We start from the raw sequence: 24,063 nt of genomic DNA, 5'->3' as shown, positions 1-24,063 counted from the left end.
TCTTAGAGACTATTTCTGTTAGCAGAAAAAAACATGCACAGTGCTTCAGCAACAAGGAACTGATGTCTGAAAAACAACTGGTCAAAAATCTAGATAGGATGTCCATAATTTAGAACTCAGGAATGGCAAAAAAATATAAGCTTTTTTTCTTGCTACAGGAAAAGTCTTCAAACTTGAATGTCCTACATTTTAGCAGAGAATCTGCCCCTTTAAATTAGGTAGGCAGCATCCTCACGGAGTCATACATATTTGCCAGGAAATAAAATTGCCATATTACTAAATTAGTCTAGCCACCAATACCAGATATTATCCTCTGAAGACTATGCACAAAGCAGGAAAATTGCACTGCATTTATCTTTTCATCCACTCATATATTTTCTCATTTATTCAGAAGACCACTCACTGAAGGTCAAAATCTCTGTACTACTTTAATGTCATTTCACTATTAGTGCAGGTTCCAAAACAAACTGAAGTATTCCATAGAAGAAAGCCAAATAAAACCAGATAAAATATGAGGTCTGAGAACTTAAATTTTATATTTTTAATAGAAAAAATAAGAACAAATATTTTGACAAAATCTTCCTTGCGATGATTTTGATGTTTAATCAGACACGGAGAAAACAAAAATAGAACCGTTACAACTTTTGAAAGGTTGCAGTACCTTTATAAACAGCATTATGATAAGAGGCGTCAATAGGCAAAGAGAAGGAGCATCAGGTATTGACAAGGAGTAAGTGCTAAGAACAAAGCCATTAAGATAAGGCTGAATTAATTAATTTGTCAAACCTTACTCAGAAAGATTGAAAGAAGTTCAATATGTTCAAGACTAATTGCAGGAATTACAGGCACATGACAGAGTACTTCAAGCTGAAGTCAACCTGTTTTATGTATATATAGTCTCTTCTCTCATCTTATTTAAGACTCTATAGCTATTCCAAATACTGAGTGATACTCCCTAAAATACTGTATTGTTTGGTTTCATAAAACCTAGCATAGGTTAGTTCCTAAGGCAGGAGTTACATTTTCTTTCAGAGCTTGACACAGTAGGTACCTACTCAATTGCTGGCTGATACAGCAACACCGAGGATATTAAAAAGACCATTTTTTCACTGCAATTCATGGGTGAGCATACACTTCAGAAACAGAAGAACATATGGAATACTATTAAAAACTTTAGAGTATTTTTCAGTCTGTGCTGTCAAAGGTACTCCATGTTGTGCAACACACTTCAGTATTCATTAAAGCAAAGCCCAGCACCTACATTTCTTAGATGAATATGATCCTTACCACGCTACAGCTGTGGAAGAAAACAGTATGCTGGTATTTGAAGAAGTAACTACTTATCTTCTATTTTCATTTAACAGCAAAATTTCAGAAATCCTTTTTCTATAGTGAAACTGATTCACATACCTGGCCCATACCTGGAAAACCACCTTCCCCATTAAAGCACTCATCAGGACACTTCATAAAGCTCCAGTTTCTCTCTAATATAATTCTGTACTCGAGGTCTCATTTCCTTTCTCTAAAAATCAGTTTTCAGCAAATTGTTGACATCAGGGGGTGCTCCGTGAAAAGTAGATTGGAAGCACCTGGACAATATGTATGTATTTATTACCACTGGTTTCCATAAAACAGAACAAGACAGACACAGAGATTAGTGAAACACACAAAAACCAGAATAAATTCCAAAGGTTTCCACACAGAAAGAAGCATATTTTTTTCTTGAGAAAAACCACAAACGTTTATATCTGGTATTCAGCATTCTAATACCATGCAAGAACAAGCATCTCACCTAACAATGGTCTTAGTTGGTCATTTTACACTGAAAGAAAAGGTAAATTAATATGATGATTTTCAAGTATACTACTACTCATCCTCAAATACCTTGCTCCTAAGTAAATAAATATATACATAAATAAATAAAATAGTTTTAGAAAGGTTTTCAATAAAATAATTCATCAGTATCCAGTATACCAGTCTCAGATCTTTCTGTAAGTTTTGCCTCGGAAGATTTGGGGATAAATGAATTGCAAGTAAATTCCCTCAAGTCAAGTAGAAGTTACTTATATGTAAATCATTCTCTTCTCACTGAAGGAGAGGCTCAGCTGCTCTAGGGCACTTCTGTCTCCCCCAGATCAGACTTGGTAGAGTCCTCATTTTGGGGAAGATGACAAAGACTTAGCAAGCCAAAAAAAATGATTAAGCAAGGCAGGGGCCCATTAACAGTTTATGGTCTGGTATTTTCACCTACAAACCTTTGCAAATTATGTGTTCCACAAAGGAAACAACTTCCAAAAACAAACTGATTCAGCAGCAATGCTCATCAAAGCAAGTACCAGCAACACAGCAAGATCCATAATACCCCTCTACCTCTGACCCATTCTAGTTTATTTGCTTATTTCCTACAACTTCTGCATTTCACCAACACTTATACCAAAAGCCAAGAATTTGCAATAGTCCACAGCTATCTATGGAAGAGATAAGCATACAGAGATTTTTCTTGGGTTAAAAACCATCTTTAAATAATTTTACTTTTCTAAGGAATTGTTCTGTTCTACATGGGTATATTATGTATATGAATTATTGATTAATTTTGACATACTATCTTGATACCAAGTTCCAACAACAATGTGAAAAGTTCCTACAAATGGTGCAGGCCTAACTTGGAGGAAATGATAAATCTAGAATTCTCTTTCCTGGCTGTGTGGGGATGGGAGAAGAATATTTGCAATACACCTGTGAACTTAGGAGAAAGCTGCATATGGGCACACTTTATTGCGGACTTGAGTTTAGCTAAGTTCACAACACGGCCTTCTCAGAAGCCAGATATCCTCATCCCAGGCTATCAGAACCTGGAGATAAGCAATGTCTGCTCCAGGAAAGGGTTGAACCAATTGGTACTTTCGGTGGGCTCACTAGCAAGCATCTTTGTTTTAAAGTACCTGATTTTTTTTATTAGTCGTAATGTTCTTTATCTTCATTCTAATGGTTCTCACTACTTTCATTTGATACTATGAGGCTCCTCAGATTTTTTACTGCAGTATTCCTATATATAGTACTTCTTACATGGAGGTTTTATATTTTAACTCATTATTTCACAGAAGCAACCTTGGAATTTTAATGCCAACCAATGTGTTTGCTTTTGGAACAATATATGCTTACACTGGAGTTTTGAAGTCAATTTTGCTCAATGAAATGAGTGGCAACGATGTGAAATGGGATAAGAATGTAGTACATACGATTTTGTTTAAACTTTTTTAAAATTTTGCTTAAATCCATGAATTCTACTAATATTTAATAGATGGGAACTAGTGAAACTGAAATATTGAAGTAAAGACAAAACTGAGAAAATAATGAGAAGAGAAAGAAATTAGGTTACACTAAGAGAAAAGGGAGGTAGGGGAAAGATCTTCACCTTACCATAAATATTTTGGATTATTTGAAAAGTTTGTTACCAGAAGATGTGTCTAATTCAAATGGATACACAGGATCTAAATTATCTGTGTCTATATGCACTATACAGGAAAAGACTGAATGAGTGAATTGTAAAAAAGGGAATAATTTGCCTTAAGGGCTGTGCAAACTACTGCAGGATGAAGAATTTGCTACAGTCTAATCAGTGTGGATTTCACTGCTGTAGTAAAAATGAGCAAGATAAAAAGAAAGACAATATTGTAGCCCATACTAATCATTGAAATATAAAGGCTATGAATAAATAATAAAGGGTAAAATGAGAAATGAAATAGAGAAGAAAGATGTTAATGGTGAAATGAAAAATGTGTCTCAAAACGAACAGGGGGACTCTGTAGCTGAAAATAGTATTAATGTAGCCATGTTGAGCATCTATATAATTTAGAACAGTTTAGACTTCCTGACTGATTTTGTCTTGAGGTTCCAGTGCAGAAGTGCATGAGCCAAACTTCCCCTCTATGTTCTGAACAGCACACAGTGCACACATGTGGCATCCTGAACATTCCTTCCTACTATGACATCCAAGAGAATGGACAGTTTGGCCGTTCTCATTCTTGAAATAAAAAGCTTACAACAGGGGTGAAACAGAATAACAGCAACAGAAAAAGTTTAAAAAACCCAAAACATTAATGAAAGGAAATAAATGATGCATTTACTTGTGACAGAAGAGGACTAGATTTAACAGAAATTTCCTTTGTACGAAAGTCCTTTGTACTTATCCCAGCAGATTGCTAGAAAGGCAGGTGAGCAGGTTATAGAAAGTAGAAATTTCACTTCTGGGGTCACTGGGCCTTTCAAAAGTGATTCAGTTTGCAATGTGGAAGTCCATTCTATGAGGTAACGATCTTAAGTTTTCCTTTTTACACTTAGAAGGCATAGCAGGAGATTCATGGCTGACAGGAAGCAACTACTTTCAACGTCCTCCCATAATCACACCCACAAACCCTGGCAATAAAACCACAAGAAATCAGCCAGTAGAATTCACTTTCACATGGAAGGGAAGTGGAGGCTAGCTGCCCACAACTTGAGTTTTACTAATGCTTGCAACATCACATTAAACACTGACATTCTGCAATCGGGATCAATATTGCTGGATTGGGGGTTTTTTTTCTGCCTACATCCAAGTTATCATGTCTTTTTCCACTTTTGGGCTATTCTTCATTTGTTTTTCAAAGCATGGTATCTGTAGAAATTTACACTGCTTTCAGAAGATTGCTAACTGAGGTAGTCTGTTTTATGAAACAATTTCTGTTACAAAAATATATAACAACTTTCAGTCTTTCATATTGGAAAACATGTTACATTGTAATTTAATGATGTCAGAAGACATTTGTATTCAAACCATATAATTCTACAGGTACTGTTCTTTTCTTGATGCCTTTGTAAACAGTACCACCTTTAATTTTCCCATACACTTGAGCAACAATTGCTTTTGGTATTATCAAAATATCTCAGGTGGGGTTTTTCAGCATTATTCATGAAATTAATTTTTAGGAATCTACCTAGAAATAAGTGTGCCAAATAAGCATGGAAGCAAATATTTATTGTAGCAGAACTCCAGTTTCTTCAATCATTATGTTTTACTGGTGTCAAAACAACAAGACAATTTCTACTATTATTTAAAATCCAATTTTCATAATGCCCTCAGGTGGTTTTTTTATCTCTTTATAACATATTTGGTCTGCTCTACAGCAGACTATGGAATAAAATTTTAGACAATTTTTTTTCATGACCACCAGTATTTTCCTCAAAAACTACTGTATGTAGTTTACATTCCCATTTCAATTCCATGAATATTTTGAACTCTGTGTAAATTTCTGTTTATTTTCCCTTCCAAGTTTATTAATGACACTCCTGCCCACTGAACTTTGTTAAGCTTACTTTAAAGGGCTTCTTATTTCATGTAGACATTTCTGCCACTCTTATTGCTATCTGTAGTAATACACAGATTCTTCTAAGTCCTGCTTTATCTCAGCTGCAAGATTATCTCGTTCTTTTCCTAGATTACAGGTAATTTCAAACTAGAAATACCTTCTTGTGACATTCCACTTCCAACTTCATTAGAAAATCTTCAGTGAGAAAATGATAGTGAGAAGGAAACTGAAATATATATCAGTATAATGTGGCCATGAGAACTGAAGAGAGTGTAAAAAAGATGCAAAACTGTCCATAGTTGTAAAGATCTCTGTGTAAAACAGACTTAGCATATATGTTTATAAAGAAGGAGCGAGGGAGCTAACTGAACAGACAGTTATCTGTGGTGTTATTATCTGTGAATGACAGACAGAAATCTGGTGTCAGATAATCAGAAAATTATTAAAAATAAAAAAGAAATCCAGTGTTCATTGTAATAGAACAGAAGAACTGAAAATGTCCTTTAATGCTTTCAAAGCATAATAATGCTGCAGTGCAGACTCATTTCATATCAATAATGAAGTCTGAGTTGCCAAAGAAACAAGCATTTGTTATATAGAGAGAATATAGCAGAGAAAGCCACTTGCTGAATAAACTAGGAATTTGCCATGAATCTACAACATAAAAAAGAAGACAGCAAACACACTCTACATATTCATGAAATAGTTATCTCTAGGACTACCCCAAGATAATTCATGAGTAAATCTGCAAATTCATCCCAGAAACTGTTTATGAACAAGTAATAACTGCTTTGTAGAGTCTTTAGACTTCAAAAGTGACAGGAAAAAGAGCTAAATCTCATATTCACAAAGAAGTTTTTCCAGGCTATTAATAAGACATTAGCTCCAATGAAGGACTTAAAAACAGCAATGAGCATTACATTCTGCTTTGTTCCCTTGTTAAAGAGCATGAATATATAATACAGAAATTGGAGGATAGTTAATATTAGCAACATTAATTGTTACATCAGACAATTTGGCATCTTAGGGTTTCAGAATAATTTACAAACATGAATTTAGCCATGCAACACCCTTCTGAAGTAACGGCTATTAGTATTTACTATTATGAATGGAAGATTCGTGGAAGGCAGCTGACATTTCCAAAACTCAGCAGTCAGACAGCATAATTAGTAAGAGATACAATAGTTCTCCAACTAAACAGGGACCATTAACCTTCCCTTCCTGCTAACATAATAATCATCTTGATATGCTAAATGAAATAAACCATTCAATAAGCCAATATAGCCACAAGCAAAAGATTCAGTCCAAAAACACTGAGTGAGCAAAGTATTTATGGGGATTGAAGAAAAACCTCTTCAGACTGCAGTCTGCAAATCTGTATGACAAACCAAATTTATATAAGCCCAAATGTAAAATAATTGTGAGGAGTTATTGAGATTCTTATGAGTAAAAAGGGAAAGCAGATGGAGCACCAGGACAAGTGAGCAGCTCTATTAAAACACTGAGGATACATCCAATACCTCTAAGTCAGTCATTGCCCTTTCTTCTTTTCACCTTCACGCTATTTTCCCCACACACTCCAGCTTCCCCACCATCAGCCTGTGCCAATGCCTGGTAAATCAGACAGTGAAACTGATCCAGCTTTATTTTTTAGTAAAATGTAAAACTTCACATTATCCAAACATAAAAGAATGGGAGTGGGAGCTAACATGGTTGCACTTCAGTCAGACCAGCTCTTTCACTCAGCTCACTGTTCAAGCTCACCAGTACTCTCACCTGGACAGCACATGTAGAAGTGAGAAACATGAGCAGACAGAACCACATGAAGTATCTGACCATGGCCTCTCACCCATCCCTCACCTCCCATCCCCAAAGCCTGCTGGCTCTTTGTTATAATCATTAAGAAAAACTAAAACCACAATCAACTCCATCTGGGCAGTTCTGGCAGCACAAAGAAATCTGAATTGACCACATCTTTGTCCTTGGGCAAAACCCTGAAGTGTATCCATGCCACTTTGAGGTAACTGATAGCAACACCCCCAATCCTGAGTGGGACATATAAGCTATGCAAGTGCCCAACCACCCTCTGTGTGAAGAACTTTTTTCTAATGCCCGACTTAAACCTCCCCTGACACAACTTCATGCCATTCCCTCAGGTCCTGTCGCTGGTCACCATAGAGAAGAGATCACCATCTCCCCCTCCTCTTCAGTATAGGCAGATGCATAACCAGCTCTAATTTAATTCATTTCACTATCTCATGCATGTGTATAATCTGTAATTTAAATCAATAAACATTTATTAAGCAGATTGTCTATTGAGTCACAGATGCTCTTGCTGCAGTTCATTACACTGGCTCATGTTCCAGAGTGCCCAGTGAGGGCTGGAAGGGTAAGGTACTGCAAAGTAAGTGATAAATGTCTAATGCCTCCAGCTCTTCAAGGAGGAAAGGAAAAAGAGGTATTGCAGTGCTCAAAAGTTAAGTTTAGCAGTATTAGTAAGCAATGGGACTGGAACTCCAAACTAGAGTGCTGTCATATTTGATATTAGTTGAAAAAGAATCTAGAACAATCAATACAGCACTGCAAGAGCAAAACTACTTCACAAGAAGAATCCACAAAACCTCAGAAAACTGAGATGTTGCTCTGAAACTGTAAATGCACTGCTACATTGCTAGTCAGTGACAGGACTGGCAACATATAAATATCACATGCAGACTTCAGATGTATCAGAATAGTTCATCATATACCACATTAAAGGTTTACATGAAACCTGCTGACTGCTTTTAGAGATACCAAGGAAATGAGTATTATTCTCACACTAAATAGGGTATTTAAATTTCCTAATATAAATAAAAGGAGACAGGAGAGCAATAGAAACAAGCCCAGTAAATTGTAGATGAAAAAAATGTAATTACGTCAAAGTCCATTATTTAACTAGTAGCTGACAATCATATTGATTGAGAATATCAGAAAACCTACTAGCTTTCACTGCATATGAATAGGAGTTTCTGTGAAAGCACCTAGGGAGAGTTCAAAATAAACTGTATTTAAATTTAAAAAAACAGGAAAATTCCTTCAAGGCAGCTGTTATCCCTTGGGGCCACAAACAAACACATTTGGTTCATTGGTCTTTGATAGAAAGTTCATGTTCTAGGTGTTTCAGGCCATGTATTCTTTCAGGAAAAGATGAAAAAGCTTTGTTTATAATGATGCAGTTAAGCTCTAGGAAATAAGGAGTTCTCCAGAGTTCTTGGTACTTTTTGTCCAGCTGGTATTCTAGGTAAATATCTTACAGAGGTTAGAAAGATATTCATCTGCAAATTGTTTGGGCTACTCTTTGTGACTCCCCAAAATCTGTCCACTTAAACTGCACAGAAGAGAAAGGAGTGCCCACCATAGAGGCCAACACTTAACATTCCTACACAGTACTGGTTCTTTTCCTCTGAACAGAGTGACTCACATTAAGCTTTGCATCAATAGGCAAGGCTGAGAACTCTCAAACAGAAGTTCTGCAGTGAGAACTTCATAAGGAGAAATGGCAGAAGGTAGCTATTGTTGAAAAAAAGCAATACTACTGGCACTAGCAAGACTGAAGGAATTATCTGAACCTTTACCCTAGCAGAGTAAGGGGATGGAGCCCCATAAAAGTACCTACCCCTTCTTAAGATCATCCAACAGAGCACTCAAGACATTTCACTCCTGACAGGTGAAGTTTGGCAGATGGGGAGCAGGAAAGGTGATATGAAGCAGGTTTTGCTAGACAGTCACCCTCTGAGCTCAAATCAAATTCATAGACTACTCCAATTTTCCAAGCTAAGCACTTTTCTTCCTCTTGGATATAAAACATTGCTATTTTTTTCTCCATTGTTCCTTTTCTCTCTAAATTTGCTTAGATTTATATTTTTATTTTGTCTAAGCAAAGAAGCAGTACCTACTAAAAGCACTCTCTGAGCCCACTGTCAGGAGGCATTTGAATTGATGGTAGATTACAGATTTAAAGAAAAAAAACCAACCCAAAACCAAATATAAATAACATATTTCCACAGAGAAAATACTGATGTCCTTTTATACTTAAATCTAAAATGCTACATTTCAACAACATAATGGTTGCAACAAACACAAATCTTCTCAAATTTAGATAGCATGACATAATTATAAATAAAAGTATTAGCTAGTCCTTGAGGATACTCCATTAGTCCCTTCTTTTTGCATATTCAAATTGTATTCAACCATCCAGCTAAGTTATTGCACCCAAGTGCATCATAAAGTATAGTTTGTGCAGTGTCATTAACACATAACGAACACAAGAAATCATTCTTTGCATGGATCCTAAATAAACAGAGGAACAAGATGCTCTCCTGCCACCATACAAATGTTTCTTAACTGTTCAACAGCTGCAGCACTCTAGTGGGAGATGCTGTCCATTTAAAATCTAACATTTTTCTAGCCCCTGGTCCCAGAAATGCCTTCAGCTAGTCTGGAGAGGCAATGAGGGACACAGTCTCTATCCTGAAGGCTGCCAATTTGCCCACACAGAGAGACTACACTGCACACTAACACACACGTACAACATTCTCTGTGAGAATTCCCTACTACAAACAAACCTAATTTAATCTAAGAAAGATTATATACTCTTTTACTGACAAACATGCAAAGAGTGTATCTACACCCTTTGGAAGCACACAGGCAGCCTGCAGCTATCTCCAACAAAGCTGTATGTACCTGCACATGACACAACAAAAAGCTATGAACCAGCTCAACCTAAAAGGAGCATAGCTACATCCATGCCATTGCTTCCATTTCTGAAGCCAGCACGGGCAGTTCTCTGCTATGCATGTCGGACACGTGCTCGAAAATTGCCTATGAAAGGGACTAGGATAAAGAGAGCAGTTAAAACAAATTATGTAGATGAATATATTTCTTTTTATTTTTTCAGCAATTCCCCCTTATAGACAAGTCCTGTTATTCCATAGGGCATGTTTAAATCCTGGCTTGCATTAAACAGCCATGAAATTGAGTGCAGAAATCTGAAAAGCTTATGTCACCAACAAAGACTAATGTCATAAGGACAAAGAACCAAGAGATTTTAGTGTTTTACAAGCTTTGGAGGATTTGGGGGGGTTGCCTCTTCTCCTTCCCCACTCAAAACCAGTAACATACAGTAACAGTCTAGCAGCTTTTAAGCATAGTTTCCTTTGTTGTCTAAATCGAGTTCATGCAGTATAAGGAGTCGTAGTCCTAAGCGGAGACAGTAAACTAACAAAGATTTTCTGATAATATCACATTTGCTTCAACTTTATTGATTGAACACAATCAGCTGTCAGATAACAGAGTCTAGAAGCTGTCCACATGGTGGAAAGAACATAAATTGTAATTTACAAAGTACTTCATGTGACACATAAGGACACAGTAAAAAGAATTCTCACAGCAACATAGCCAAGAGAAATCAAACTTCTTGGAACATATGTAACTGATTGACATCAACTGCAGTATCAAGGAAGATCTTTCAAAGCTAAGTGGGAATTTGAGAAGAAACAAAGACCAAATTCAAGGATTTTAATTTTCAGAAACTCTGCTCATTCATTCCTTTTTACCTGAAAAATAAGACAAGGAAAGTGTCTTCTACCATTTATCAATTAGATCAAGAAGGTATGTGAGTTATACATCTCTGAAGAGTGAACAACTTTTTACAGTCTCATTGGTTGTAGTTTATTTATATCCTCTGAAAAAGAAAGCTGTCAAGTGCCCTTAGGTGCACCATGAATACCCTTTGCAAGAGATTTATGCAGTCTTCCCAAGGGCAGCCATAGCAAAGCAGGGACCCACACACTGAATGGTGCCCAGAGTATGGAATTCTTGCACTACTGTGTTAAATATAAAATCCCAAGAAACCCATGTTTCTGAAGGGTACTGATTTTTGCAAGATCTCCAATTCTACAATCCTGGTCCAGAAGGGAACCAAAGCCACCTGAATGCAGGTCTCATGAACAGTGGTTAACCAGTGGGGTTAACCCACAACACAGATCTCATCAAGTCTCAGATTCTGAAACAGGTTCTGAAAAACAGCAACCTTGAGAGTGTTTGGGAATTCCCACATCTATATTTTCTCCCCTTCCATCCTGACAGAAATTAGGATTTTTTTTGTTTGAATAGCCCACTTAAAACTAGCAGCATGTAGTGGTTTGGTCTAAAATACTCATTACTGTTTATCTTCTGTGAGATAAGAATTAGGAGAAATGCAAAGCAGGCACCAACTTGAATGAATATAAAGAAGTTTATTAACAGACCTAAAAGAAGAAAAGAAAAAAAAAATTATACCACCTTTAGAACTCTCCTCCTCCCCCCACCTTCCTCCCTTCTCCCACTGACAATGTAAAGACAACCCTTAAGATGTTCAGTCTGTTTACCACTTCCATAATAACCTTGTTCAGTCCATTTAGAAAGAGAAGTCTCTTTTTGCTCATGCTATGAAAACAGTATCACACCGAGACAGCCACCCACTTCCAAATATTGTTCAGTCCATTCAGGAAGAGGAGTCTCTCTGCTTACGATGTGAGTCCCTTCCCCCGACTTGCAGCTTTTCCCGCAACTGCTTTCGAGGGTCCACTCTTGAAAGTTTTCTGGGGTACAATTTTAAGGTTGAGCTGTTCAGAAACAAAAAAAACCAGAGGCCCTTCTCCTTCCCTGGGAGCAAAGGGTCATCTTCATCTTTAAGACTATCTCTGGAAGCATCTCTAGGAATTGAGGTTTTTCTCCTTTCCTCTTTGGAGCAAAAGTCCTCATCTGGTTCATCTGGTTCATCTGGTTCATCTCTCTCTGTCCAAACTTCTCATGAAATTACAGCTGCGGCAGCATCTGCCTATCTCAGCGCAGGTGCTTTTGCTTACGAGTTGAACACTCCACCCCCCATATCTTCATGAAATTACAACGGGATACTCTGATATATCATAGCTTCACAACAGACTTTCAGCTTTAAGCATCTCCTCTCTCTCTTCCCTCAGGTTTTCAGCTCTTCACAGCAATAAAAGGGTTAATCTCACCTCGGCCTTGCGGCTGGAATGTGGCTTATCGCAGTTGGTCCCCTGACCTCTGCCGGACAGCGGTGCCGCTTTGCTGAATCTCGGCCGCAGTGGAGGGGGGGGTTCCGAGCCGCTCCGGCTGCCCACGGCAAGGCAGTGGGGGGGGGGGGTTCCATGGCTGGAACAGGCCCCTGGCTTCAGGATGGCCGTGGCCCGGCCCAGCCTGGCCCAAGCAGGGCCTGGCCGGGCCCGCTGGCCCCTGCACGGGGCCTGCAGCCGCCTGTGCCAGCGCCGGAAACGAGAGAGAGCTTGGGGGGGGAGTTTGTCTATTCTTAAGTGTGTATAACAGAGGCGGTCACAACTTTAAGTGGCTTAAAGAATTGTCCATATTCAAACTGGCCAGCTGATAGGTTCTATCAGGTCCCAGAGGAAGCTGTAAGCACCCCTTAGCAAGGATATCCCTTCCGGGACTATGCTTGCTAACCTATGACACAGCAGTAATACTTATCCCACCTATTCTACATTTACTTTATTTAAAAAAATACTGAGTATAAATTACAATTTTTCACCAGCACTCCCCATCATTTCCTTCAGGTTGAAAATACCAAAAATTGTATGCTATTTCCATCAAGAATCCAAACTAGCCTCAGCACTATATAGTATTTTCCATTTAAGACAGAACACACTTAAGTGAGAGAAAAGCACACAGCAATCCAGACTAATGGAAAGGGAGGGAGTGGAGAATAAGACACAGGGAGAGGATTGTCAAACTGTTTCTATTATTTTTACAGACCTTCAGCATGAAAGCCAGCAACTACCATATGACTGCTTGCCCACTTCCCCATGCCTCCCAGCGGGATGGGGAAGAGAATCAGGGGGGAAAAAAAAAAAAAAAAGAAAAAAAAAAAGAAGAGGGAGAGAGAGATAAAAGCAAAGAACAAGTGATGCACAATACAATTGCTCACCACCCCCTGACAGACGACCAGCCCATCCCCAACTCACAATCAGCCCCATTTCCGGTGACACCCCCACTTTACCTTGGCATGGGATTTTATGTTATGGGATATCCCTCTGGCCTTTTTGGGTCAGCTATCCCAGTTATGCTCCCTTCCAGCTTCTTGTTCACCACCTCACTGGCAGAGCACAAGACACTGAAAAGTCCTTAACTTGGGGCAAGCACTACTAAGCACCAACCAAAGCATCAGTGTGTTATTGATATTATTCTCATACTGAACCCAAGACAAAGTGCTGTACCAGCTACTGAGAAGAAAATTACCTTTATCCCAGCTGAAATGAAGACAGAGGTTAGAGAACCACACCCATAATTGAGTATTTAGCTTGGTATAGCTGACCAAGGGAAGTTATTAATAAAATGTGCCACAAAGTTAGTTGTTTCATTCGCGGAATTCAAGTTTGTCCATCTAAATAACACTCCTTTCATGCAGCAGTGTACTGGGGCTGAGCATTTCAAGACCAGTGAAACCTGAGCTCCATAAAGTGCTTAATATCATCACTGCAACCTCAGAACCAACAGTAAGAGTGTATCAGGAGTTAGTGGAAAAAGTCTTGAGGTTATAAATACAAGATACCTCTATTTAATACATCCCATATTTAGGAAAACATATTCTATAAATAAAGTGACTTCAAGGAAACACATCCAATTTCTCCTAATAATTGAAACAAGCTTGAATGTTGTGCTGCTCAGGTCAACAAATGATAATAGTAATACTGCTTATAACACTTTCTATTTCATGTTACAACCTCTGAGGAGAAAATCCCATCATGGTGAATGCCAACAACACAGGAATCTTGAGATTGCAACTAAACAGGTCTAAGCCCAAGGAGAAATTATTGCAAGTTTGTTCTATTTGGCTTTAGCATGGTTCACTATAAAAGTAGAATGTTATATGCCCAGAGAAGTTGTGGCTGCCCCATCCCTGGAAGTGCTCAAGTCCAGGTTACACAGAGCTCTGAGCAACCTGTCTAGTGAAAGGTGTCCCTGCCCATGTCAGGGGAGTTGGAACTAGATGATCTGTAAAGTCTCTTCCAACCTGAGCCATTCTATGGTTGTGTAACTCTTATCTGTCCCTAGAAATTCAATAACATGTCTGTAAAATGAACAACACAAATACAGCTAAGAGATCTTGAAAGAGAAACCATAATCCAGAGGATGACACTTCATCACATCTCAAAGTAACATTAAGTATTCAATACCAAATACCTTATCTGTTCTTTTATTATTTTCTGAAAAAAAATAAATAGATAATAGTAAGCACAGGCATACAGTACTGGACGATAAATATGCTAAAGGAAAATCTGAACTGAGCAGGACTTAATGTTGAACTCCAGAGGTTCTAATAAAGAAAAAAAGGTCTTCCTAGTCAGGGCTTCCTTTCTCATGGTGAAATATTTAGACAGGATTACAGTTTTTCAGGCGACCTTGGTTACCACAAGGCTATGCAGACCTGTCACTTGAAGGAAAATGTTATTACTTTTGGGGACTGGGGTAATTACAATCCATTTGCTATGCTGATTGGCAACAACCTCTTCTTCAACTTCTGCATTTGGAATACAGAGAAAGCGCCAAATGAAGTGAGTGAAGGCTCATAAAATAATCAGATATTCTAAGAAATACAGCCACAACACTGCTGCAAACTTCATTTAATATCCATTTGAATTTTTATAGGCTCTGCTATTTCCCTCTTTTGCTTTTACCTACTGTGACCCTTTAGGAGACCAAGCTTCAGAGTCACCTGAAAAAGTGAAGAATATTACTAGGAACAGTCGCTTAGAGCTACTCATATAAAGAAACAGACCTAATTTCAAAATTTAACTGTTCATCTGGTTGTGGTCTCACACTATTCTGCAACATGGCACCAGATTTCATTGCTATATGGGGAGTAGCTGTTTGACAGCTTCATAAAATAGTAACAAGTACCCATTTAATTGATAATATATTTTAAAAATAAAGATACAAATCATTCAAAAAATAAACTCTTGGAAGCTGAAAATGCTTATGTTTGATTAGTTACCTAATCATATCTGGCAGACTGAACTTCTTCTCTAATGATTGCAGTGCTCTCAGTTCTTGTCTGAACCCTTTTCAGAAGAAAATCTGTATTTGAGTTTACGATTTCCATGTCAGGTTCCATTCAACTGCAAATTACCATAGCTGAATTACATAAACCACTGAAACAGACTTTAAAGCAAACTTCAGCCCTTAAGTCTGGCAATGCTGCTGAGTCTGTAATTACTGCTACATCAGCACTTCATTTACAATCCCCTAATGCCCTATGTCTATCTCTATCAACAAATTATGGATTACCAGGCCAGTTGGTTGCTGTCAAATATACATTCTGTCTAGTGTTCAGACTAACAGCCTGCAAACAACTGACTGGATCTATGTCACGACAATACAACACTAATAGGAATAAGGGGAAAATGAACACAAATGGGAAAACCTAACGTGAAAGGTATGTAGATGATCCTTTTGATGTAACAAAAACAGGTGTATTTAAATTGAGAATCTGGAAGAGGAGTAGTGCTTAACTTACACTTTTATAGCAAATTATAGAACACAATGTTGTGTAGTTACAGCTTCATAAAATAGGAAAATTCACTTTGTGAAATTGTGATTAGTTGATGGATTTCAGTGACACAATCATAGGAACAAAAATACCTGGATATCAGGAGTAGGGATTTATGAGGAGAACTATATGATGCATATCTATTCTATATAATGTTCCTGGTCTATAGGAGAAATTTTTAAATTGCAGGTAAATATCCAGCTGAGAATATAGACAAACTAACAGTACAGTACATCCAGAATCATAAAATAGACTTTAGTTCAGGCTGTATTAAAAGAGAAATGGCCAGCAGATCCAGAGAGGTGATTCTCCCCCTCTACTCTGCCCTTTGGAGACCCCACCTGGAGTACTGCATTCTGGCCTGGAGTCCTCAGCCAAGAAAGACATGGACCTGTTAAAATGAGTCCAGTGGAAGGCCATGAAGATGGTCAGAGACATGGAACACCTCTCCTATGAAGAAGGTTGTGAGAGCTGTGGTTCTTCAGCCTGAAGAAAAGAATCCAGGAAGACATTAGAGCAGCCTTATAGTACCTAAAAGGGGCTTGTGAAGGAGAGGGAGAGTGACTTTTTACACGAGCAGATAGTGATGGGACAAGGGCGAATAGTTTTAAACTAAAAGAGGAGAGATTCAGATTAGATATTAGAAAGAAGTTCTTTATTTAGAGGGTACTGAGGTGCAGGAACAGGTTGCCCAGAGAAGCTGTGGATGTCTCATCCCTGGAAGTGTTCCAGACCAGGTTGGATGGGACTCTGAGCAACCTGGTCTGCTGGATGGCACCCCTGTCTATGGCAGGGGATTTGGAACTAGATGGCCTTTAAAGCCCCTCTCAACCCAAACCATTCCATGACTCTAAGTACTTAAGCTACTAAAACCAGAAATTGGATGGACACAGCAGGGAAGTACCACTGTTGTCTCTCTCCTTCCCTAAGCATTTGCTACAACGACAGGATGCCAGACTAGATGAACATCTGACCTGATCCAAACCCACCCTTCTTACATTATTATTAGTAGGTACAGGCATTCCAGAGAGTGACACTTATTACAAATTTCCATCAAAGACAGACTGAGAACTGAACAACATGCACAGGTCATAGGGACAAAACCTCAGTGTATCTGAACTGCTGTGATTTTCTGGCTGTCAAAATTGCCATGTTGATTTCTGTCTTGCCTTAAAGATCTGTTTGACCAAGTCTATTTTACCCTAGTATTATGATTGCATTCAATAAATAATCAACAGGGTGGAATACCAAGCTATTAAAATAAATGGAAATGTAACCTTTAATTTAAGGGGGAAAATATTTGCAATGTATAATGAAGACTGGAAATAAATGTTTAATTAAAAAAATACTTCTCTACTATCCCCCCCTATTTCTAGGCATGTCTTCAGAGACCATTTAGTAAGTACTTTTAGCAGCACAATATTATTTTTTTCCACTATTACTTCTTGCTTCTGAATTAAAGCTACCAGTTCTGGTAATGACACTTTCTCCAAAATCATATTTCTTAAAAGCAAGAAAATTATCTGAAAATAAAGAACTTCCCCAAAACATTCTCTATAAAAATTTTGAGCACTTAGAGTTCTATTAACTAAGCAAGGAGCATACTTGGACAAATAATGATTATAGATTTTTTGAAAAGTCTTTTATAAAGTGATTTTCACAACATACAATGGCATATGATAACAAAGAGAATGCTACAGGAAATATGTTTGGTTTTCTATTTGTAGAGAGCAAAGCACTACAGGATCCTAGAAAACAGAAAAGCTTCTAGGACAGGGCAGAATATCTATAGAGAGCAGTCAGATGCAGTTTATATTTAAATATATTTTTTCCTGATTTGAAACTGTTTTTCTGTTGTTTCCTTATTAGCACCTGGAGAAGTAACTGCTGAAGAGAGGTGAAAAATGCCAGTTTACTCCTTGAGAAGAGTGATTTGTCAGGTTCTAGTACCAGCAACTGACATATGAGAGCTAAACAAACACAGTCATTTCTTGACAAAAGCAATATGTAAAATGCCAGAGGGATAAGATTGTGGATGTTCTAAATACTGGTGTGATGTTGTAAGCTGATTGTCTACCACATGGGTCAGCTTCTTCAGGTTTACAGGTGTGCAATTTAAAATTTAGTAAATGTGGCTAAAAAGAATCAAAAGCTCCTTATCTATGACCCTCAGAAAAAATAACTGCCCAAATAATTCTCATGTAGAATTCTGTAAGCTGACAATGTGTCGCCACTTTCCTTGCCACAAAGGCACAAAAGATGAAAAGATGGTTCGTTTCTAATGTATACAGCAACTTTTGAAATGTACTGTGTCCCAGCTTGGTAGCTATTTAAAGAATTTCACAACTATTGTCACACTTCCATAGCAAGGAGAGGATATGACAAGAGAGGAGTCTCTCATCACTACCTGCATTCTGTGAAAAAAATCATACAGAACATCAGACTTGACCTTAGTGCACTGAGAAAGTACCATTACCCCCTTGGAAATGCTGACATCATTTTCACAGGGACTGTGCCCCCTCCAGTACTGGCTAGTAGTGATACTTGGAAAATTCTTTGCCCAACAAAGGATAAAATGGTGTTACAAGTGAAATGGCAGTGCCCAGCTGGGGAGACTGCACACAGATCCTCCTGAAATACTTTTGTACACTCTGGGCTCTATATTTCATTTTGAAATTGCACTTATCAGCATACATGAAACTGAAACATGCAGCTCCCTACTGGAGCTTGACTGTTATATGACTCAGTAGCAACTAGCTGGTTCCACATAATTCCAGTTTCATCTTGTAAGGAGACTCTTGAAGGAGAGGTAATAAAAATAGGGAGGAAAAGAAATGCAGGAAGTAATGGAAAATAAAGAGGGAGAAGTGTCCTCATTATGGTAGAGTACTTAGAGCAGTATTTCACCTGAAGGAAAGTAACTAGCTGGTTGTCAGTGAACAATTTGCTTTCATCGATCTCTTGGTTAAATATTGAAGACATTTGCCTACAGGGTACAATGAATGAGAATAAATTCCTTAATCACCCTACTTTTTGTGCCTGTGCTTGTAAATCAACATGTGTTGCAAGTGGAAAACTGCTTAGATTTTAAAGAATGCTCTACCACTGCCAGCTGTGCCTTCCACTTGCCCATGTCATGAACCTCCCACAATGATAACCATTCTTTTCTGGTCTGATCTTCACATTTTTTATAAAACAATATTAAAATAATAAATTTAAAAATATTTTTAAAAATACAAAATACACGTACCAAAGTTGAACATGTGCCTCGTTTTAACCTGGCAATAGTGTCAGAGCCATCTCAAATTCAGCTGAAGTTTTCCAACTAATTTCTGTCAAATACTAAGACTATGGGGTGAAAATATTATGTGCAGTTATGTGGTCATACAATGTTCATATAGAGTACACAGTACACCAAACAGCTTATTAATCTTTAGTGCTCCATCTTGCTAGCCTTTTTCAAAGTCAGAATCTTTCTTCAAAATATATAATTAAAAATAGGTTGATCTTGTTATATTTTTCACTATGACTAAACTATGACTAACTCATAAAACTTAACTTCTTTTTCTCCTCACTGAATTATTTGCGTCAGTTAAGCACATACAAGCCAAAGGCTCGCAGTAGAAGCCCATTTAGCCCAATATACTATTCAACAGTGGCCAAAAGTGAATGCTTAAGCAGTAGCAGAACCAGATGAATATATTTGCAAAGCAACCCCACAGCTTCTGATAATTTCAGCTCACAGACTTACTGAGACAGATACAGATAATTTTCATTTACAGGTTAACTAAACTCAAAGGTTAACTGGGATCAGTTTAACTCCATGTGGCTCTTCAGCTCTCCCTATCTTTGTCAAGAGCTCTTCTGTTTGTGTATCAACTAAGCCCCTCCTCATCAACCCATTCCTCTTCCTTGGAGTCCACCTTCTGCTGTCTTCATGTGATGTCTCTTACTTTTAAGAATCTCCATTTTTATGAAATGTCCCTTATTATTTCCCAGGTAGTCTAGAGAATATGTTTACTGGCTATTTTTAATTATTCATCACATTTAAAGGATTATTACATTCATGGCTCCATTTTAGGATCTTTTTAAGGGCTACTTCTGCTCTAGAGTTCACTTTTGTTGTCAAGAGATTTCATGTTCCTTACTCTGCCAGTAGCACCAGTTTTCAGTGTCTGCCATTTATACACTTAAAGTAGTGGAGGCGATGTTTCCAAAAGCCAACACTGCAAACAATCTAGAATTTAAAAGCCAAGGTGAATGGATCCCTGTCTACTCAGCTATCACACTCCTTGCTTTTGCTGCCCAATCTATACTTTCAATCAAATCTGGGCAATCCGTGACTACTTTATAAAAGGCAAAATAAGTAATATTTTTCAAGTTTTACTGGCAGCAATGTAAAAACTGTACAAAATAATTTGTAGCTCTAATTGAGGAGGGTTACCTCACAGGCATTCAATCCATTTGTGCCTGATTTCCACAGAAGTCCTTCTAACTGAGAGGAAGTTTCCCCTGGAGAAAACTGAAGGAGATGTCTTAATTCAGATCTATGTGCTCCATTAACATGTTCCGTTATTAAGAAGACATTGACCACTGAAAAGTACATTATCTTGCAAACTAAAGCTCTCTTTGTTTTTAGAAACTGAACTCTTCTTGGCTTTCACACTTCCCTCAGGATCTGATGTTCATAACTAGGGCATTAAAATTATACACACTGTGCTTATAAAGTGTTAAATATGCCAAGACTATGTGTTCTATACTGCTTTACATTGTCCAGTAAATAATGTGGATCCTTTCAGGCAAACAACTGTGTAGGGAACACTCCCTAAACTAATAAGGCCCAGGATCCTTATTCCTTCTATTGAGTGTAACACTTCATATTAGTCTGTTGACATGCTCATAAAAAAAAAGCCTCAGCAGTTTATTACCTCCTGTAAGATCACACCAGATAAATAAAGGTAGTTGTGCATGCCAATAAACAAAGCCTTTACTTATACTTAAAATGAAAATAAACTATTTGTCAAAAGTCTCTAATATGCTATGATACTTTTTATAGCAAAAGAAGTACATTTTAACTCCCTTTCTCTTCAGTATGTCTCCATTCTTCCTACTCACTTCATCATTGTCAGGCCACTGTTAAGAGACCTGGGAGTTCCTTCAGGGAAAATGGGGAACTCTGGTTAAATTATGCAAAAATTCATACACAAAAATTTAAGTATGAGCACTTCTAACACAATAAAAACCTTCAAGGTATCCTAATTTCATCATTTACTGCTCATTTAGATTCACAAAAACAAATTGTTTCATCAAAGGACACCTGAAGTACAAAATCACGTCGTAGTTTATTGTCTCTATCCGTGAACGGCAGGTAAATAGAAGGGATCTGCACTTAGGGAGCAGAGGGTTTATGTATGACAGGCACTAGAGCAAGTATTTAATAATGCAGGCAATATCATCTTGCTGGAGAAAGTGCTATGGAATGATACCTTTTCAGACAAAATTAATGACTTAGTTCAAGCATACTCAGTCTGACAATTAATCAGTGAAATCCTGTGAAAGACTGTCAAAGGAAATGGTAGATGTGAAATGCTTCAGGGATTTGCCACACACTTAATTTCTAGAAAGCAGCAGGTTGGTATACTGGTCACATGCCTTAGGCTTGAAATCTGAGGTTCATTGGTTCTGAATGCATTTTACTACTATCATCAACACAAAGAATATATGCAATAATAGAGCTGGTTTCCCATTTGCTACAAAGGCATAATAGCTGACGTATGGCAATGTAACTGTAATTTTAGTTTAACAGGACTGTTTTAGTACAAAATTATGCTACAGTTATTCACACATGGCCCACATGAGGAACTATTTTTCATTAGTTCATCATCATATGGAAAACGTGAGAAGTAGTAACACCAGAGAGATAAACAATGGTAAAATAGCTAATCATGCAAATACTTGGGAACTGTACTAGAGTTCATTGACATGGGATTCAGTGAGAGCAAGATATCAATACCTGGAAGTACCAATTCCCATTTAACTTTTACATCTGGTTTTTATGGATGGCCTGAGTTAACTGAAAATTGCCTCCCTAAATAAAAATAAAATGCCATTGGCTTCATTCTTTGCCTACATTTTAATCTGCCACATTTGCTTCATAGTTTGACAGAGTAATGGAAATCACAGTAATTGAAAACTTAACTTGTTGCTCAGTGTATCTATGAGCATCAACTGAATATGGAAATACCAAGGAGCTTGTGCAAGTTCAGAAGACTCTCAACAAACATGAAAGCCCCAAAGAGTTGTCCAATAACATCCATCTCCAGTGAGTTTGCTTAGAAATAGAAGAAATTTCAAGACACAGATTAAAAGGTGGAATAAATGTTCTAAAATAAAATATAAGAAATCTTGGATCGAGGTTTGATGTAAAGATATGTATCAGTACAATTTTAACCTGGCCAAGTCTATTTTGCCACACCTGACACATTCATCCACATCAGGATGTTTCACTTACCATAACTATTCTGAGTGAATTTCTTTCCATTTGGAAAAGTTTAATTATTGTCTTTAGGCTGTATTAAAAGGAATGAGCTTTACCCTAAATTAATCTCTTTTTATGACTTTGCAGAGGCTTTTACCAGAATAAGGCCCTAAAAAGCAAACAGATGTTGCTTTACAAAATCAGTTTGCATATATACCACACTTTCACCTGACAGTCAAAAAATACAGCTCCTTACAGCAACATTCTACATAAAAATCATAGAATCCATCATGATTCTGACAAGATGAGTATTTCACACACTAAATATCTGAATAGAAGCCATCACAGATAAGATTTAGGTTTCACAAGATTGCTCCATCACTTCCAAAAGACTTATGGTACTTCAGTGAAACTGAACCTTTAAATCAAGACTATTTTTCCAATTCAGTTAGGCTATTTATTTGTTTATTAGCAGAAAGCTTTTCTGCAGCCAGTATGCCAATAATTTTCATTAGGCAATCAAAACAGCTTAACTTTTTCTATTTCTTTTTAATGTCAGTAAAATCAGTGGACCCACATTTAAAAAAGCATCTCATCACACCCAGCAATGTTTGGATGGTATTGCTATCAGATACACCTAGAGAAAATGAATATACCTTTGGGTAGACATGCAGAATAGAGAAATACTACAATGTTTAGTTAAAAGTAGTTGCAGTTCAGAAAAAAAGTGTTTGATTTCTAAGCAAATGGAACTGAGTACTATCTCTAATAATATTAATGTACACTAACTACTTTGTGGCTCAATCCCCACATGAAAAAGGTAACCAAGATGTCAACAGCAGTGTTGTGCCTAAAACCACAACTAAGAAAAAGTAGAACCCATATAATAGGGAGGGACTGCTCACAACAGCCCACCAGGACCCTATATTCTATTTAACTGCAGAGTAACAATTATGATGAAAAGAAGAGGTCTTGAGAGAACAGTTGCTGGCAAAAGCATCCAGGCATCCATACTAGCCATATACTTGCTTTTTCTTTGATTAAGTCATGGAAATGAATGTCTGGTCGAAACCACAACTTGACTTTTGGTGTAGAATTTGTACCTTGAGTCCAGATATTAAAGATTTTGTTTAACTAGTCCTCTTCTGCATTCGATATTTACTCCTGAAAGCATGTATTTCTCAACACTTAGCATCAACATTTTAGGAACACTGAATATGAAGTTTATATGGCCATAAGGCCATTCAGGAAAAAAAAAAAAAAATTAAGCAGAAAAAGAAATAGCATCTAATTTTAATAATTTCAGTAGCAAGTTGATGCATAATGAGGGTGGAAGGGAGAAACACTGATTCCAGAACAGCTTCCACTTTGCTGTATGCCCCTCCCCTGTCTCTCTTCACATGCAATTCTCTTTCATGCTTCCTTGCTTATTGGAAGTAGATTGACAACAGAGAACTAGGTCATGTCATGAAGTCAAACAGTAGGAAAAATTATGATGGACATACCTGGATGAAGCAGGATGAAGGCAATTTGATAAGGAGAGATTCAATTCTCACCATACTATAACCTTTCAAGCAACTTGTACTGGGCTTTTACTGAAATCTACTCACAAGAAAGAAGCACACATCATTTTC

At 37.5% G+C, this 24,063-nt stretch overlaps 1 long non-coding RNA gene across 6 annotated transcripts in view; it reads right to left on the bottom strand.

The window, feature by feature from the left end:
- LOC138109746 (uncharacterized) overlaps positions 1-24,063 on the bottom strand; it is a 233,093-nt gene that overhangs the window by 80,471 nt on the left and 128,559 nt on the right. The window contains exons 4-6 of one of the 6 annotated variants that reach the window (XR_011150697.1): positions 16,293-16,437; positions 15,397-15,463; positions 14,617-15,117 (exon numbers count right to left, since the gene is read on the bottom strand). The exons of 2 other annotated variants lie outside the window; for them this stretch is intronic. This is a non-coding gene — a long non-coding RNA (uncharacterized lncRNA). Of the gene's footprint in view, positions 1-14,616; positions 16,438-23,934; positions 24,032-24,063 lie in introns of those variants that run through there. 3 more of the 6 variants (XR_011150696.1, XR_011150695.1, XR_011150694.1) reach the window with 3 other exon arrangements.

This window comes from Aphelocoma coerulescens, chromosome 4, assembly GCF_041296385.1.
Source record: "Aphelocoma coerulescens isolate FSJ_1873_10779 chromosome 4, UR_Acoe_1.0, whole genome shotgun sequence".
In the NCBI taxonomy this organism is placed as follows: domain Eukaryota; kingdom Metazoa; phylum Chordata; class Aves; order Passeriformes; family Corvidae; genus Aphelocoma; species Aphelocoma coerulescens.
The sequence above is the reverse complement of the archived record's forward strand: the minus strand, read 5'-3'. Positions and strand labels throughout refer to the sequence as shown.